This window comes from Thermobia domestica, chromosome 11 (genome assembly GCF_964235325.1).
Source record: "Thermobia domestica chromosome 11, izTheDome1.hap1.1, whole genome shotgun sequence".
Lineage (NCBI taxonomy): Eukaryota > Metazoa > Arthropoda > Insecta > Zygentoma > Lepismatidae > Thermobia > Thermobia domestica.
The window spans coordinates 243,467,073-243,487,478 of NC_137464.1; positions in this window are offsets into that span (position 1 = coordinate 243,467,073).

A 20,406-nucleotide genomic window follows, 5' to 3' on the forward strand; every position below is an offset into this window, starting at 1 on the left:
CTGGTGTAGACTATCTGAAAACATACATACTTTACAAAATTATATATGGAGAAAAGACTGCAGTGGTCGAGCTATCACTAGCTTAGTCCTTACTCGAACACTTGGTCCCCTAGTAGCAGCCTCTTTAGTAGTGGACATGTTATTAACAAAATGTTGAAAAACATAGCATAAATCTAACAAATAATTTCTCCAAGTTTTGTGATTCTTACACATAGGGTAGATAAACAGTATGGTTCGGCAATAAAGATTATTCCGTATTTGTTTGTGGTACTACCAACGGAGAGCGGCAAGTTGCATACATTAATAATAAATTACTCTAACCTTCAATAATATACTAATGTTACTGGTATTGCTCCAACGTGTTTAACGTGAGTTCTGTAACAACTCATAGCAATCCCACAATTCCCCATACTGCATCTTTCTGTTTCAATCATCGACATGACGAAGATGAATTCTACTTTAGAATTAAATACTCTTTCTTTCCAGCTAATTTTGACCATCTTCATTTACAAACATAAGCAGGGATCCTCAACTTCCTTTGGGAAATCCCTTTCGTAACTGAGAGGGTCAGTGCATCAGTGATCTAATCCACATTTTTTAAAAATAGAGAAAAATCAAGTTAAAGTCAAACACATTTGGATTTTTGTACAACATAACCAAAAGCCAACACAAGGGGTTGAGTCGGAAGAGGAAATATGACAAGAAAAAGTTTTGAGAGGATCAAGATATGGGAGGGATATTTTGATGGAAATGAAAGCATAAAACACATTAATGTTGGATAGACGACTGTTGCGCTAGCATGTAGAATATAAAAGAGGAGAGGAAAAATATTGCGGCTTGGTATATTACTATTACACTGTAAATATTTAACATATAGCAAAAGGTTGCTGACAAACAGTAGCCTTATTTTGTTTCTGTGCTTTTACTTTTACTTTTTTATTTTCTTTACATTTTATTATTTTTTTATTTTGCATCTTTGTTTTTTAATCATCCTACAAGTACTGATACACAACCGTTATACTTACTCTTCAACATAAGAAAGCTCACCATTTATAACATGTTCTAAGCCGCTTCCCAGTAACAGAAATCCAAATAATCATTTACAAGGAGTTGTATACAGAAGAAACATATTTCAGTAACTCTAATAAATCCTTAATTTTCTTTCGATTTGAAGGTATTTCTTTGTTATATGAGAGTTTCCAGCTCAAATATATACTTTGGCTTTCTCTTCTTTCCTTTCGGAAGACAGACAAAATTAAGTTCTTCTATGTAAGAGTAGCTATATTTAATGACATACTCCAGTGGTCGTTTGCATGAAACCTGTAAAACTGAAATACTACTCAAAGCAACAGGTTGGTTGTCTCCCGTGACTTTGCGACTAGTTATTTTTGCGTTAAAGGCTGAGAACTGACAAAATCAGATTGTTGCATTTCAGTTAAAATTAACTTTCTTGTACACGGAAAAAATAGTTTTTGACAGTTGACAAATTATCTTTTGCCAATAACTCGGGAACAAATGAATTAGTTTGAATGTGTTTGTTGTTTGTTCATAGGATAGTTATAATTTTATAACTTGCCAAAATCGGTACTGTAATAGGTTAATTTATTGTTGAGTTATAAAAAAAAGGATTTTTTCAACTGAACAATACTTTGTTTCGTGACTGTATACTTTGGGCCTTATGCAGAGTCGTTCTGAAGCGTGATTAGTGTCATACTAAAGAGTTCGACTAACATGTTTCCTGCAGTATTCAAACCTTTAGTATGAGGTTAATCATACGTCAAACCGACTCTGCATAAGGCCCCTCTCTCATTAAAGTTGGCCACACTCTTCATTGCTAGTTTAAAGCAAAAATTTTCTAAGTCCAACTTCGGGTATCTTCGGAAAAAAGTAAACCAGGTTCGAACCTCCAAGCCAACCTTTGCAGTTGGGAAAAATTTTGCAGGTGTGTTTTTTTCTTTTAAATATAATAGGACATGTTGCCAAGTGTAGAAAAAGCAACATTGATTAAAATACTTAATGATACAATATTTTGAAACCTTGTATTAATGCCAGCACATGCTTGTTTGTGATTTAGCTCTACGTATATAAAGGAATCATTCCATATTTAAAAGAATATTCAAAGACATAGAACGTAATTCTCGCCTGAGTAAAATAAAAGTCAAAGTAGAACATAAAGAGCGTTTGCAGTGGATATGAAGGTAATTGTCTTTAGAGCCCGTTATACATCGCTGGAAACATGTTACGAAGGGTGCTTGTGTTACCTTAGTGGTAAGCCATTACATTTCAAATCGTGTGGTTGAAAGTTCGATCCCATCTGGGTCAAAGCCTCTTTTATGAAATTTTATTTTCTGTAAGGCGTGAAAAATTATGTAAAATAATTAAATTACATCAGTTATATAATCATTGCAGAACACACGTAGTTATTATGTTTAAAATATAACAACTGAGATACGTGTTCACAATATGTCGGTATTATATTTGAACATTTTAAATACAAAATAAGAAAATCGTTTAATAGCAATAAAAAATTGTGTAGTGTATTTATTTGCTATTTGTCATATAGAGGTTACTTCTCAACATCTCATTTACATTCTTGAAATACAATATATTTCTAAAAATCCTATACTGTAAAGTATAAACAGAGTATCCAAAGTCGAATTGTGGTTCCAGACACACGACTTTTCCTGATCCAATTAACGTCACGAGGAGACAGAAGTTTTCTTTAGAACGGAAAGTCGTTACATAGAGTTTCAATACGTTGATATGTTTCTGAATATTAATCTCCTTTTCTCTCTCTCTCTCTCTCTCTCTCTCTCTCTCTCTCTCTCTCTCTCTCTCTCTCTATATATATATATATATATATATATATATATATATATATATATATATATATATATATATATATATATATATCGTATGTGTGTGTGTGTGTTGCGGAATATCCCAAGTTAAATACAACATTTGCAACGTATATGAGTATCATTGTCATCGAACACCGGAAATCCAAAGTCATGTTTCTGCACATTGGGTTTGTGTGTTCATGTTAGCTCACTGGTAGAGTACGGGCTTGCCAATGATGCGGTCATGAGTTCAAAGCCTGTAGCGATTTTTTGTTAGTAGAATTGCACGAAAATCGGATACAAGGAGTGGCTTACTCCTAAAAATATTTTCAGAAACGTTTAGGTAGTAGGGGGTCGAAAAAATCGAAAGTTTGAGGATCCTTTTGTGGTAGTGCGGAAAATTTGTGCCTGCATGTAAGTATTACCCCTGCAAAATTTCGGAACCTTAGGATAATATCTTGTTCTGGCAAAGCCTATGAAATTTCGAAAATTTGGTAAAAAAATAGGAAAAATCTAAAATTTTTGTAAATTTTCAATAGAATCGTAGGGCCTTTCGCGGTAGTGAGTAAAAGTTATACCTACGTATAGGTATAGCCTGTGAAAAATTTCAAAACCGTAGTATCATATCTTATGTTCTGGCAGAGGGTGCAAAATTTTGAAAATTTATTGAAAAATTTACAACATTTACCTTTTTAATTTTTTAAATACTATTCATTTATCACATCATATTTCATGGTAGTTACGAATTGTTACGTTTACATGTATTTAACTACTATAGAAAGTTTCAGAACCGTGGAATAACATTTTCTCTTGTGGCAGTTGGCCTGAAGTTGCATATTTTTCTTACTAGTACATGAACCATATTTTTTAAATCACAATAACTCATTTGTTTCAAGTAAAGCAGAAACATTTTATAACTTCACAGTTATTAGGTTTCAAATGTTTCATTCATACAAATACCTGACATTAGAATGTTAATGTTTATGTTTTAACAACAGAAAAATAAACGAATACCTTATAAAACTTATGGACTTCCAATTTTAAGTTTGTGAAAATTTTTCGCGAAGGTTTCACAATTCACATTTTATACTGACCCTTGAACCTGAATGATGGCAAACTTTTTTGGATTTCAAGATAGTCCGAATGAAGTCGTAACAGTTTCATGACCGAAAACTTCCCTGAACGCCTCCGTAACTAGTTGTACAGTTCTTTCCACAGCTTGCGTGTGGCATGGGAAGTCAATGAATGACCATTCAGTTGGAACCTCTTCTTGCAGCATGGTTTGCAAATCCTCGGATGTTATGGTAGTGGGGTCAAATGGGTTATCTGCTAGTCGATCATGTAGTCCTTAGCTTAAAAATTTATTTTATGTATGTCTAATTTGCGAACACCATTAGATTCACCTGTTGTTGCAACATCTCTGGCCCTGGCTTTTATAACTCTTCGAACGCAAGTGCTCGAATATGTGTTCTTTCGTCAATTAGCAACCCGATCATAATGTTTACTGGAAATGCAACGAAAGCATTTCGGGAAATCACATTGTCGATTACGTTGAGGTGAGTTTTGTCCAAATATTTAGAGATCACAATCAATTCGTGAACGTGTCGAGCTTCATCCTTAATTGAATGTTAGACTTTGATACGGAACATACACTGTCATAATGAACTCCACTATGGTGTTCAGGTTGTGCGAAGGTTTCGTTGTGGAAACATACAGCCGTAAGATCCTGTTCACTGTTCTCACCCACCGAGACACATTGAGTCGCCCTAGATTGCTTTTGGCTAAATCTGCTGGAGAGATTTCTGAGGAAATGGCAAGAACAACATCCATCAGATATTTTTAGGAATGGATGGATCAATTGAAGGAAGGAACAGCTAGTTGGCTCATATGTTCCTAACGGAAGCTGCTCGCAGCCGTCTAAAGACTTTCCAATGCTGCCAGAGTAAGACGAAAGTCCATAAGTGGATCCATCAAGGAACTGGAACATGTGACGTAGGGGTAATTCAATAAAAAAATGAGGCAAACAGCCCACTAAAGAGATTTGCTTAACTTAAATTCAAGGCGGCACAGTATTCCATTATGTTCTCCTGTGTTCACTGGTGTTCCATCACAATCAAGCACAATAACGCTGTTCACACCTCCAAGCACCTCTGTTGTGATATAGTTGATAATATTTTCAGAAATGTCCAGACTAGATCTAAAGGTAAGTGTAACGTGTCCAACAGAGATAGAAAGGGGTTCCTTCACAAGAGAATAATGTTCTTCTATTAATGTCCTCTGTTAGTACTTCTAGCGAAGCTTTTCTCTTGGCAATGTGTTATCAAGTCTATCAACAAAGACCTAAAATAGGAACATATGCATTTTCCAAACTCTCACTTCTAAGTTTTTTCATTGTTCGAGATCTTTCTCTTGATATTTTGCTCTTGTCAACCACTAACGTTGTATCCGATGCTTTGATTAGGCCTATGGTGTGCGAAACACCTGTGGCTATTGTAGCAATGATTTGAAGCGATACCCCGAACTTTTGACTTAATATAGCGGTAATTGTAAGCTTCATTCGCATTTGGGACGACGCTGTGCGAGGCAAAGATAGTGCACTTGCATCGGCGTTCTCCTCCATTTAGTTTGCGTCATCTTCTTCTCAGAATGTTGAATTTGTTGTTGTGAATTTTATATTCTGCTGCGATAACGATGAGCCATGAAGGGAGCTGATTGAGGCATTACTTTCAGAATTACAAAGAAGACCATTTGACTTTGTATTGAGACACTTTTGAATTTCCCTCGTTTCTTGCACATCGACCGGGCTGATGCACATAGGTCGCTTTGTTCGATCGGTCAGAAATGCCTGTTCCTTTATTTTCTCAGAGTTCTGAAACTTTTTTATAGTTGTTAAATACAATGCAACTTTTCGTTACTACCCTGAAAGATCCTGTGATAAATGTATAGTATTAAAAAGTAATAAAAAAGATAAATGTAAATTTTTCAACGAATTTTCAAAATTTTGCACCCCCTGCAAGAACATAAGATATGATTCTACGGTTTTGAAATTTCGCACAGATAATACCTTCATATAGGTGCAACTTTAACGTACCACTCCGATAGGGCCTATGATTCTATTGAAAATTTACAAAATTTTAGACTTTTCCTATTTTTTCCAAATTTTCGAAACTTCAGAGACCTTGCCAGAACAGAAGATATTATCCTAACGTTCTGAAATTTTGCAGGGGTAATACTTACATGCAGAAACAATTTTTCCGCACTATTGCAAAGGAATCCTCAAATTTTTGATTTTTTCGACCCCCTATTAGGTAGCCCTCAAAAGAGCTATTTTCGTGAGTTAAGATGGGGACATTAATATTGTGTCCAAGACTCTTTTGAATTTATTACACGCTTCCTTGTTCTGTACATGGGTGACAAATCTATCCTTCCCCTACCACCAGTCATGTCCTGGAAAGAAGATGCCACAGTTCATCCTGAGTTTTTGGTGGATCTGCATCAGGCCAACTCTCTCTTAGAGTACGCTTCACCTCTGCCCACATATTTTTCACGGGATTGAGGTCTGCTGCATGAGACGGCCAGTCAATTAAATCAATCTCAGTCTGTCCTCCGAACAATTCCAGAACCACACGGGAAGTATATATTGGCGACTGGTCTTGCTGGAACTAAATAACAGCATCAAGAAGTACTCATAATGTCTCTCATGATATTACTAATAATGTCTAAATACTGAGCACTGTCCAGAAGTCCTTCAACTCTGTAAAGCTGTCCTGCACCGCGACGGAAAATCCAACCCCAACATGAAATAGATACATGTCCACTGCGATAGCAAGCAGCATATATCCAGGCTCATATCGGGTGCCTCTAGGACGGGACACAAAACGGCGTTCCTTATTCAATGTTGCGAATATGAATTAATCTGAGAAAACTACGTTTTCAGAGTTGCGACCCACATTCGCATGTGCAAACGTGAGACGTTAAATTTCTTGTTCGTCTGAAAGTTTTTCCTTTACGACCACGTTACCCAGCGTGACGAAGTATTCGCAGAACTGTCTGCTTACTACTAGGAAAGTGAGAAGCTTACTACTAGGAAAGTAAGAAGCTTCCCTTAGCTGTCTAGACGTCCTTAGTGGGTCTAAAAAGGATTCGTTTACTAATTTCTTATCTTTCGCCTCGGTAGACACTTGAGGATGACCAGGAGATCGTAAATTACCAGTCTGACCTATAGCACCATATCGCCGAAACCGTCGCCTTCTTGTAGTGACTGGGATACCTACTCGCATGCTAGCTACAGTTGTAGAGTAGCCTTCCAACTCCCATAAAATAATGCTGTACGTCTATCCATAGTTACCAACAGTCTGAGCTGTGAGCAGGAAGCAATAGGTAAAAGCTAGTACCTAACATGTGATTGGTTACTTGCACGACACGGGTATCGTGGGGAATGATTTGATGAACGACTCGCGAAAGAAATCTTAAAATGGTGCGAGAAACATAATGATAATAATAATATTAAAAACAGTTTTCATAAATGAACATTAATATAAACGAAAAACCGTTTAAAGTATGAATTGTTATACTGACTTTACACGTATAAAAACTTATAGGATATTCCAAACACATTGAACGCTATAATGATGGCTATTTTGAGACGAACACTTTCGAAGTCGAACTTCGGGTATCTTGGGAAAACAGTAAACTAAAGCTGCTGATTCGAACCTCCAAGTCAATCTTAACAATCGGGAAAACTTGTACAGATATGTTTAGTCTTCTGTTAAATGTAATAAGACATTTTGAAATGGTATTAACCTTAGAAAAAAGTAATATTGATTGAAATACAGTATGATACAATATTTCGAAACTATGTATTCGCACTTTCGTTACGTCATTGTGATTTCCACACGGAAAAGAACATTTACCTATGAGCTCAGTTATAACTCATTAGAAGCAAGTTCCCAAGAGCGGTCATGTTAGCTCTGTGGTACACTCCTGAGCATTTATATAGTCAGTTCGTGAGTTCGATACCCGTTCAATGCATGAAAATTATGTAAAGTAATTACACTAACATACATCAGTTGTATAAATATAGTGGCGGATCCAAGGGGGTATAGGGGTATAGCCACCACTTGACGATCAGGTATACACTGGATAAAATGGACTTCAATCCTGCTTTACACTGAAAAAAGCGCTAAACTATGGTTTAGCACCTCCCTTTATCATCTCCAGAATCCGCCACTATATATATACATAATATTCATATAATCATCTCACAACGTAAGTAATTATTATGTAGGTATTGACAGAACGTCGGTATTTATGTGTGAATATAAAATACAAATTAAGAAAATCGTGTAATAGCAATAAATAAGCTATGTAGTGTATTTATTTGCAGCGATTTTCATACGCAGGTTATCTTCTCAATATTCGCATTATAGCATGTGATTTTTACTTAGAACATATCCAAAATCGGATCGTAGTTCAAGACAAAAACTAACTAGCTCCAAACTGTCACGTGAAGAAATCGAAAACGTTAATGGATTAATCGCTTTCTCTCAACTCTCTCATTTTCTGTATTTATACATATAAAAGTGTCTGTATGTATATACAGAGTCGCGAGAGGGTTTAATTGCGTCGCGAAGGTAAGCGAAAGAGATAAATATAGTTAGAATCTAATACCGGAAATTATTTTTAAATATTATTTTGAATTTTGTTCTGATAGGCATACTTTTATTTTTTATACACACTGTAAAGAACAGAAAATATATGACTACTAAACATTTTCGAAAGGCGCAGAGTTGTTTAAAAATGAATTTAAATGGAAGAGGTATGATATGAAACTAAGAAGAAATCTACATATTGAAATACCAGAAAAATACAAATGCAACGAAACCTGCATATTGAAATACAATTAAAATTGAACCTAATGAGCTAGCTAAGCATGGTGTAATTTCACAAGTGCAACAATGTCCGGTTCAATCTTCGTGATGCACATTATCAAGCCATTTTCAACTGATAAGTAATTTCTTGTCTTTGTTTTAATGCTTACCATGGAAGAAAAACCATTTTCGCACAGGTACGATATAGCAAATGGAATTATTACTTTTAAAGCAGCAGATACCAGACCATATATACCTATTCTCTCTCCTCATCAGCCAGAACTTGTCCAAGTCTATTCTATTAATTGGTCAAGAAGTTGTGGGCTTAGATCAGCTACTTTAATGGCCTTTTCAATGAAGGAGTTTAACATCCATCTTGAACCAGCATCTTCATCGTATGGAATATATTACTCTTACTGTATCCATTAGCAGCGCCATGCCGTTGGGAGCGGAGCACCGGGCGAAGAAGAAAGGGGTCACAAAATTAGGAGAAAGTGTGTTACTCAAGTTAGGAAAATGCATGTATATATGTATAAAATATGAGGAAAAAACGTAATGAAAAAGTGCTCAAAATCAAGGGAAATCAGGGTTTACTTTTGAAAATTTTATTGCGCTTCGAGCAAACCAAGGTGGCGTTTCGCAACTAATCTGTCAACCTCACTTATATGTACAGGAACATCGTCTTATAATCTAGCCCTGGGCGCTGATTTACCATGGCACGGCACTGTTCACTATAAACAAGAAATGGATTTTACCATTATAGAAATAGGTATATTAAAAATCCTACAGAAGCTTATTATGAAACAAATTATAACAGGGTCGCTGGCAAGAGGATGTCATAAAAGGGGATCGTGATAGGAATAAGGCGAGAACCACTGGACTAGAGTAATTTTAAACATATTTCTTATAGTCTGAAAAAGAGTACTGTCGGGTTAGCTATGGTGAATGAGAGGGGGATGCATATAAGAGATTGTTAGAAAATGATCGATATTAGTGTCGAATTCATAGTTTTCGCGGTCGCTTAGGTAAATAGTGTGACTTTCGATTTCGCTTAACTCCGATTAAGCTCCCTTAGTAGGGACGGGCACGAGCGACTTTTCTTTGAGACTCGCCTCGAAACATACATTTTTGAAGTCTACTGTAGAACTCGGCGCGAAAAATTTCCTGAAACTCGACTCGGATTAGGGTCGAGTCGAACCAAAACGAGCCAAATTCTGTGTGTAGTTGTACCTAGACAATACATAGACAATATAATTATTCTATTATGAATGATACTACTACTACTACTACAACTTATTATTATTATTATTATTATTATTATTATTATTATTATTATTATTATTATTATTATTATTATTATTATTATAACAACACCGTGTATAAACATGAACGATAGACGGTTTGAATCAGAATATTAAAAGCTAGTTGACTGCCGACGTCGGTAGTCATGAAGTCTAGAAGGCAAGGACATCGTTCACTACCCCAAGCTGTAAGCGTCGGTGGACCACAGAAAGTCAACTATCGGCATCTCGCCAAAAATTGGGGGCCCCACAGCGACGGTCCGCGGTGGCCTCAGTTCCATTTTGAAAATTTTACCGCCAGCGGCAGAGACGCAACGAAACGCCAACGAACCACAAAATTACTCCCCCAAAATATGTTAAATTCCCTATATGCGTGATTTGTTTATGTTCAGGTGTCTACAAAACACAAAAAATGTACCCTTAGGTAGAAGCGAACTTTCAACCTTATGTTTACTAGCAGCGTACTCTTCCGACTTCTCCACGGAAACGATGAAGAAAACCTCCATTGTAGAGGGAATAATTATTGAGGTCTTAAATTTAGCCAATCAGACAAATCCCTCTATCTCATGTTCTATGAAGTTATACCGTGAACCGTTTCGGATTTATTGCTTTCTTGTGAGGTACTATCTGTGTGCAAAATTTGAACAAAATCGCCACACGGGTATCTTCGAAATCTCTCCTCTTTAGTAAAATGTTAACCAGATGTGGAATGGGTCAATGAAAACTTGATCCACAACACGCTGTTAAACCACACATCGTGATCCACGACACACTCACCCATGACCCACCGTGACGCACAATGACCCACCACCCAACACGACGCATTGGCCCACCGTGACCCACACTGACCCACTATAAACCACTCTGAACCATTGTGACAAACTCCGACCTACTAAAACCCATGGTCATCATCTCTGACCCATGATCCACACAATCCTCTCCACTGACTAAAGTGGATATACTTCTAATAAAACATTTTTTTCCAGTAGTTAGCTCCTCTAAAATCTCTCAGTTTGCGACTCAAAAGAAAAGTAGTAAATCCTACTGCTATTATTACAATTGCAAATATCAAAATCCAAAAGTGCCTGGACTTCCTTTCTCATTAGGTACAAATTGAAAAAAAAAAAAAGATCTTCAAAGTAAAACGTAGACAAATTCACCAGTGTTCAGAAGATGGTGTCTGCGATGCACTGAGCAGAATGGGTCGTAGTGGGTCAGTGTGAGTCACTGTGAGTGATGTTTCGCAGTGTTTCACGTCCTGTTGACCCACAATCTACTGACTCCTCACAAATCTTAACCCATTTGACCCACCGACCCACTCCGTCTCTGAGTTTAACATGTTTCATTTAAAAGACGAAACATATATCTACAGTTACTTTCTCGATTGTGAAGATTGGCTTGATACATATACTAGTTGAGATGATCATTTCTTCTCACGATGGGAAATTGATACGATTAAAAAGCCCATCTTGAAGTGGATACAAACTACCTTCCAAAGTTATTAAAACGCTTTCCCGACCTCGAAAACTATAAATTCGACAAATATTTCAGTAATTTTTTACGTTTTATATTTCAGATTTCCCACCTTCTCATCCTCTGAAGATAGGGATAGGATAAATTTGGACGTAAATGTCATTTAGTGCATCACTATTCATCTCAAAGACGCAGAAAACTATGGATAACACACTACGATCAGTCATTTTACATTATTTTTACATGTCATTCCTCGCAACTTCCATCCCTTGAGGTAGCTTATTACCACAATATTTTTTCTTAGATTGAAAGTACAATGTCTACCACGTTTGGTAAAAGTTGCTCCAGATATTCCGGAGCTAGGCTGGAATACACATTTATACATATACTTAAAATATTTAGAGCTATGCGAACAACGCCTTCGATGCCGCCCCTGTTAATCCAAAATCAAGCTGACATGGCTAAATGGTTAAATAGCACCAGAAGTGTTGCTATGTATCTCGATGATCCCGAAACTATGCGCTGTACACTAATACCAATCGTTTTGAATCATTGTATATGTTACTCCCTTCGACTCTCCTTAGTAGATGTGCTAGATAATATTACCCCTACTGGAAGTTGAACTTAAACGTAAAAGTCATCAGAACTACTTCCAGTGAACTTGGGAATCCGAAAGCTCTGGATTCGACACTGACAATGGTCATTTTCAATTACTTTTACAATTTCAGACACTCCTTCACGGTGCTAATGGGAGCTTAACTTACATGGCATCCGGAGTGCCTCTCTTTATCTAAGTGACCCCATAATTATGGATTTGACGCTAATACACCGTCGAACGATCTTTCACCATTTTGATATCAGCCTCTCCCATTTCTGTTAGGACTGCTAAGGGGGTAAATTTAGTCTTATATGGCATTAAAACTACTATAGCAATTAATTTTGCGACGCTCAAAACTTTCGATTCAGCAGTAATATCGGTCGATTCGGATTTTTTTACGTCCCTCCGTATCCACCCTGGGTGCTAATGGGAGCATAATTGGACTTATGTAGATATTGAAAGTGACATTATTTACCTAAGCAACACCGAAACTATCTATCCGATACTAATATCGACCGTTTTGCTCTAGACATATCAGAATTATGTTGGAACACACACATAAATACATGCACTTATTTATATACTACCTGTTATGCCCGTTTTCGGACGGGTCAGATTATGTATGTAAACAAACTGAACAATGAAACAACAATAAATATTTCTAAAAAAATCTATTTTGTGTTAGTAAACACGGTTTAAACTTAATACAACCATTAACTAACCTGTTTTTAACCACAATAAAACCATGTATTACTAAACAGAAAGAATGTACACAAAACTATGGGTTTCACACAAATATCAATCATTTTCGATTAATTTTACCTATCTCGGTACCCGCCCCCGCAGTTGACTCAAGTCTTGCATACAATGATGGCTGAGTTTGACAGGTATCGCTAATGGAAGTGTCCCATTGATCTCAACGACCGCGAAAACTGTGGGTTTGACACTAATATCGATCATTTTAGATTATTTTACATGTCTCGGCATTAACTTCCAAATTCTCCCCTTCGATTGCCGACATATAATGGTAGCTGAAGCTGAATGTCATCGCTAATGGAAGTGTCACCATTGATTTGAGCGACCGCGAAAACTATGGATTTGAAACCAATATGTGTCATTTTGAATTATTTTTACATGTCTCGGTATCCCCCACCCTCGGTGATCCCTGGCCCGCAATCGAAGGGGAGAATTTGGAAGTTAATGCGATCGGAGTTTCACCATTGATCGCGGCGATCGCGAAAACTGTGAATTTGACACTAATGTCGGTCATTTTCTACTACTTTTACATGTCCCGGTAAACGCCCCCTGAGACCCACTGGTTCGAAATGTAAAGAAAAACGCTTTGTTTTGGTCTGTGGCCTGGTACCCGTGACCCGAATTTGGTAACTTTTGGTCAACTCGTCTGCTCCCCAGTTCTCTTGAAAATCTTGTTCTCATGAAATGTTTAATTTGTACATAAAAGTAACTTTAGTAACCATCGACTTTCTATAAAAAGCAAAAATTGTCTCACTGTGTACTATTAGGTTCTGTCTCAGTGTGCACCAGAGGACATACAATCGAAAAATACCTACTACCTCCTTTGCATTTTAATAGATCCCAATTATTACATCATATTTATCAGAAGCTAGTGATGAATAGACGAACTTCGAAATATTTATTATGAGTCCGAATCCTCTTGCCTTTGTAGTAGTAAATTGGAAAGTCTTGTTAGGTGCGGAGTCCATACTTCTCTATTTTTCGTGTAGACTTCATTTGGAATTTCATCTAATCCTGGTGATTTTCCTGTTTTTAGTTTCCTAATAATGTTTTCGATTTCTTCATTTGTTGCCATGTCTTCATTATTTACCTGTTCTACTTGTTTCGGCTCTTTGAATTTTCTTCTTATTCGTTTCTGATATTCTGTTTCATTTTCCATTATATCCTTCGGAAAAAATTCTATGTTAAATTTTCAATGGTTTCCCTTCTAGTTACTGTATAAGATCCATCGTTTTTTTCTTATCATGTAAAGTGTTAAGGGGTTTATTTTCTTCATTATTAATTGTATGGAAATCCGCAATCAAGTTGTATGCTTTTAGCTAGGAATAATTTCCAGCTTCTTTTCTTTGCTTCTGTGATTTCTGTCTCATACTCTTCTTTGGCATTTCTATAAGCTAAGAGTCTTCTTTCTTTCAAATCTGGAATTGTTGTGGCTTGGTAATTTTTTCTTTTTGCTCATACGATTTTTCTTAATCTTCCTAATTTACATGACCAAAATTCGCCGTATCCTACTCTCTGCGTGGTTTTAGAGGTGAATGCCTCTACTGCCAATTTAGTAGTCTGTTTATTTTTTGTACCAATTCGTCACTGCTTGTATCTATGTCCAATTGTGGTAGGGTAAGCTTGTTTTTAAAATTTTTGCAATTTATCTTTTTAACGTTTAGCCTTTCCGAAAAAGCAGTACACAATGAAACGCGTCTCACTATGTACCATTAGGTTCTGTCTCAGTGTGCACCAGAGGACATGCAATCGAAAAATCCCTACTACCTCCTTTGCATTTTAATAAATCCCAATTATTCATCATATTTATCACAGAAGCTAATGACGAATAGACAAACTTCGAAATATTTATTATTAACAATAAATTAATAAACATAACACACTGCCAAAATTATAAAAATAGTAACTATGAGCATATGAAAACAAATAATTAGCTGCAACGTCTTTTTTCGCTGATACCACCTGCCCGCCAACAAACCAACACAATGGCTCCAGCATTTCCGAAATAGTATGAGAGATATGTAGCGGGAAAACAAAAACGAATAGAAATAGTTCCAATGTTTCACTGTGTACGAAGTCTCACTGTGTACTACCCTCCCATACAAAAATTTCAGAATCATTCACTTTCATTAGTCATCCGTCTACTTTGGCCTAAAGGACATAAGCGTGGAACGTTAAACAAAAAGCCCATTTTCAAACAAAACACTGATCTACAAGCTGAAAATCAGTTTGTTGATCGTTCGTTTGTTGACGTTCCTTTTTCACCACCCAGACTATACGAGACAGACTTATAATTTAACAAGGGATCAAAACCAACACAGTCTTTTTTAAATTCTTAATACTATCCCGCCCATCGGTTATTAAACCCTTTCTGGACAGGCTCAAGGACTCAGCGGGCTTCACACTTTCTTGATCTTGGCATTCATGGAGTTAATGTAGTGAGCACTACACTCTTCCCCAAATAAACATGCTATGTGAACTTCAGAGCTACATTGGGACGAGAATACGAACCAGCGCGTAGAAGATGGCAGGTAGGTGTCTTGCAAACTACGCTACAGCAGCTCTCTCTCCCTCTGTGGGTATGTGTGTGTATTTACTGTACGATTTCGAAAGATGATAATAGCCAGGAATACGTAAAAGGTCAATCTTATACTTTGTAACAACACTGTTTTCGATTTATTTTTCTTAGTGAAAAATTATACAGTACATCAGATGATATTTACTACTTTTTAAATATTATTATTACTACTATTTTGTACTATCTCTAGATGAGTGGTAGAAATGGCAAGGCTCCATTAGGACCTTTGCCAACAAATGGAGGCTATGTAGATTGCTTTCAGTTTGAAGTTTTTCTTCACGTTCTGAAATCATGCCTAGTTTAGTTACTCACACTCTCGCCCTTGGTGCCGCAGTTCCGGGTTCGATTCCTGTTGGAGATACTTAATCGAAAAGGTGTAACAGCTTGTTCAATTCAGCCATTCTGAGTCAGGTTTTCCTTGGGTTTTCCTCGTTCACCCCAGGCAATTATTGGAATGGTATTTAACATACAGTAAGAAGGCCAATTGCTTCCTTCCCCACTTCTACGCATAGTGTGCTCGCCGAGGGACATCATCCTTAGATGCCAATAATGTCCAGAAATATGTATAAATAAATACAATATTTTTTCTAAGATGTCACATAACTTCGGGAACAAAGATTTCCAGATAAATAATCCTCTCTTAGCTTTCTACTCACATCAGAACAATATACACACTGGTATTTCACCATAAAGCCAGTACGAGTTACTATATACTTCAGAATCCAAAATGATTCTGGATGCAAGATGATCCCCTATTTTTTGAACAAAGACTTACAAAACTACATCTACAGTACATGCTAGGTATATATAGACCTATAAGCTACACTAAAAATTATATGAGGTACAGATCTATCTTCTTTTTCGTCACTAGATAGGTCTATTGAATCTTCAGATGTTCAAGGCTAAGCCGTTAGACAAGGAAGAGGGTGGTAAAGTTTGAACTGAATGAAAGCCCGTGACTCCTTTGCATAAAAAAGAAAAAGCTTTTGTGCCGAGAAAGCAAAACGACTCCATAATTTGGGCAATAAATTGCAGGGAGAAATTCACCTTAAATTCAGAAGAGTATGTAAATTACTTGATGATTGTTTATTATTATTAAATAGTTGAAATCAGTTATAATTTACAATTAAAATAAACTTGGCATAAACGTGCACAAAAGGCAAAAGTTTCAGTCTAAATAAATATAGATTTAGTGTGATTACTCGTATATTGTTGAAATTCAGATTTTTTTTGGTTATAAGAATTGATAAGCTGTAAATCATTTGTCTAACTTAAGTATACTCAACGAGAGTTTGCCATAAGCATACATCAAGAATGCAAAAGCTATTTACCGAAATATCTCACAGCAGGGATAAAAGTGGATCTAAAAAGATAGGGGGACGGATGACGCCACGCAGTGCCGTACATATCTTTGCTCATTGTAATTTTTTGGGAAGTGAGGGATGACATAAGTTAAATATTTTTGGAAGTGAAATAACGGCGTCTTCCCGCGTTCCTCGTCCTCAATTTTAACCCTATCTCACAGAAGTATAGTCAAAATGTCGTTCATTCATGACGTCATTAATGATGCCCATCGATATTATATAGAGATTTTGCAATATCCTAATTCCAGTGAGTTGTATGAGTTCTAAAACCAAATCATTATTACAAAGATTATTACCTTAGACCAATGTTTCCCAGCTTTATTTAGCTGGCCGCATGTTCATAAACCTTACATATTTCCAACCCCTACTACCAGTCCTTTAGTTCGTTGATCGTACGTAGATTTTGCTTGATCCCTTCTGCGACTTCTGATAGAGCTTTGAATCCTCAGATCTCAATAATAATAATAATAATAATAATAATAATAATAATAATAATAATAATAATAATAATAATAATAATAATAATAATAATAATCTCATTCACAGAAATTCAGTAAGACTTTTGAATACCTAGTGCACTATTATTATTATTATTATTATTATTATTATTATTATTATTATTATTATCAGTAGTAGTAGTATCAAATTTTACCTTTATAGAACGACAGTTTTTATTCAATGGTTATTTTGCGTTTGTTAAATTTATTTTAACTCCTCATCGTTACAATATTTATTTTGTTACAATATTTACAGTCTTTGTATGCTAAATGGTAATTCAGTATACATTCTTCGCTCTTTATAAGTCAGTTATGAACAGGCCCGTATCCAGGGGGGTCTAGGCAGCCGGTAGTCTTGCAAATCAAGTGTTATATGGCGATGAAGTATAATAAGGTTGGATCGGCCCCTCTAACGTCAGCCGGGCCCCTCTACATTTTTGGGCTGGCTACTGGCCTGCTTATGAATTATTCAAAGGTCGCTTTTAATTTTTCTTAGAACTTTTAGATATAGAAAACTATTTTGATAATTGAAAAACAATAATGCAATTGTTAAGAAACAGCTTTGGAAACAAGAATTGCAGGTAATGTCGAAGACGAGCGGATCAGTGTATAGTATTTACCTTCGGAATTGTTAAAAACAATTGAGTTGAGTTGATTTTGAGTTTAACCTCTCGTTCCATAACGAGGCTATATGACACGTGAACCTACTTATTGACGTGGAATCCGAACCACATGAGCTCGGCGGGAATCAAACCCGGGTCTCCCATTATAAAAACGCGTACGGTAGCCGCTTAGCCAGAAAGGATCCCTTAGTGGCAATTAATATATGTAAAATCTACATTACTTACTTTGAAGCTGATTATTAATCGAATCAAAACGGGTTCTTTCTTTCTTGTTACTACAGTGTCGCTATTGTGCTTCTGAGTAATAAACATAACGCTGACTGCCTATATCTGCAGTATTGGAGCCATTTATAAGCTATGGTTCATTTCATTATTTTTTCAGATCGCTATTCTGATCTGAGAAGTTCGTTTTTGGTGTCCTACACGTTGCATTGACTTTGTAGTTTCTCGTTTTTATTACTTTGTGTGTGAAGTGAAATGGCAGCTCCCAGTTCAAAGAGAAGATAACACCAATACGGTTTTACATTCATTGGAAAGGAGTGTGGTGTGTGCCATGCTGCACTTAGCAATGATCCTCTCCGTCCTGTCCGATGGGAACACATTCGTCGACAGTAGTCTACTTCCAGATTTCAAACATAAATCTAAAGTTTTTTATTGTGGAGAGGAACTCGCTGAAACATATGAAGTTGGAATACTCTGGAATCTTTGGCGAGCAAACTGAGAAGGTGGTGCGAGTATCAAATGAACTTGCTCTTCTTAAATCCAAGGATAAAAGACCACATACTATTGGTGAGATTCTTATGAAACCTTGTATACTTGACAATACCCAAATCATACTTGGGGAAGAAAACCAGAAAAAAATTAACAAAATATCGTTTCCAAGTAATAGTGTGAAACGTTAAATTAATGAAAGGGCCTTCGATTTTAAAAATCAGGTGCTTGAAAAGATACAATAATCTCCATTTTGTGGCCTGCAGTGAGGTGATTACATGTACATATCTACGTGTTGTAATTTAATAGTGTACTATCGGTTCGTAAGTGGAAAGAACTTAATCGAAGAAATATTAAAATCTTATGCCGTAAATGTCGCCAAATCCTAGTGGCCTACATGCCGGTAAATGATCGTCGATATAGCAACGCGTCGAAAGATTGCCGCTAGTGTGCTATTGGCGGCAGGATTTCGTCTAATCGAAACAGATATAGAGTCGGGGTGTTGAAATTACCACCACGTAGGAGCCAGGACTTAATTTTGGTTCGCATTCCTTCGATTCCTCGCGGAGAATCGCGATAGAACCAACATGAACTATGGCCGGTCATACGCATGTTTTTATTATTATATATGTTTTTTCTGATGATTTTTTTCTAAACTGAGCTCTGGAGTCAAGAGTAACCCCAGCCTCTATATCGTGAAGTAAAAAATCTTGAGATGAGAGCATATAATTATATGAATTTAGATGGCAACAGTCCCCGATCATTACAAAATGAATATGGGAGAACTATGAAACAAATTAGACACGCGTCATTTGGTTATAAAAATACATGGCGGACGAACGTTATTTGATCCCAAACGATTATCGTCTAACAGTTAAATGAGCACTCTGATTGGCCAAATTAAAAAGACGTAAACGATTTATCCCTCTACAAGCGAGGATATCTTCGTCGCCTCCGTGGCGAAGTCGGAAGAGCACGCACATATTAATCATATGGTTGGTGCTTCGTGCCCATCCCGTGGTACTTTCTTTAGTGTTTTTTAGATTCACTTTAATGTAAAGAAATCATGCATATAGGTGATTTAACACATTTTGGGGGAGTAATTTTGCGATTCATTGGCGTTTCGTCGCTTCTTTGCTGCTACTGGTATAATTTTCAAAACGGAAGTGGAACCACCGCAGATCGTCGCTGCGGCGCAGCGAATTTCTGGCGAGATGTCGTTAGTTGTCCATTGGTGATCCACCGACTCTTACGGCATGAGGTTCTTTTCATAAAGTTTGTACACTTCATCTAAAACAGAAAAAAGGGGAAAAGGAAAAAGAGAGAAAGAATACTAAGCTCGCTCTGCAACAAATGAGATGCATGGAATAAATCGTGAGTGGGAACCCTTCGCCCCTGGTGGGGGGAATATTCATGAAGCTATAGGCTTATGTCTAATTATATTGGAATATATTATCCATTTCTTAATTTCGAACATACTAGGTTCGATCGAAATGAGAAAACTTTTTATCGGACTTCTGAAGAAAATAAAATAAAATAAATACATGACCGTGTTTATTACATATAGAATTCCCAGTCACGACCCCCTTTTCAGTTTTATTAAAAATAGAAGAAGAAGAGAAGAGAAAATTGGGAGAAAAGAGAAGAAAAATAGGGAAAGTAAGAGGATGAAAAAGGCACTGTTACTGGATAATTTTGAGAAATATAGTAAAGGAAAGTGAATAATTATGGAATCGGGATCATTTCCAATAGCTAGTGGGTGAATGTTTGGTATTAAGGTGATCAAAGGTAGACA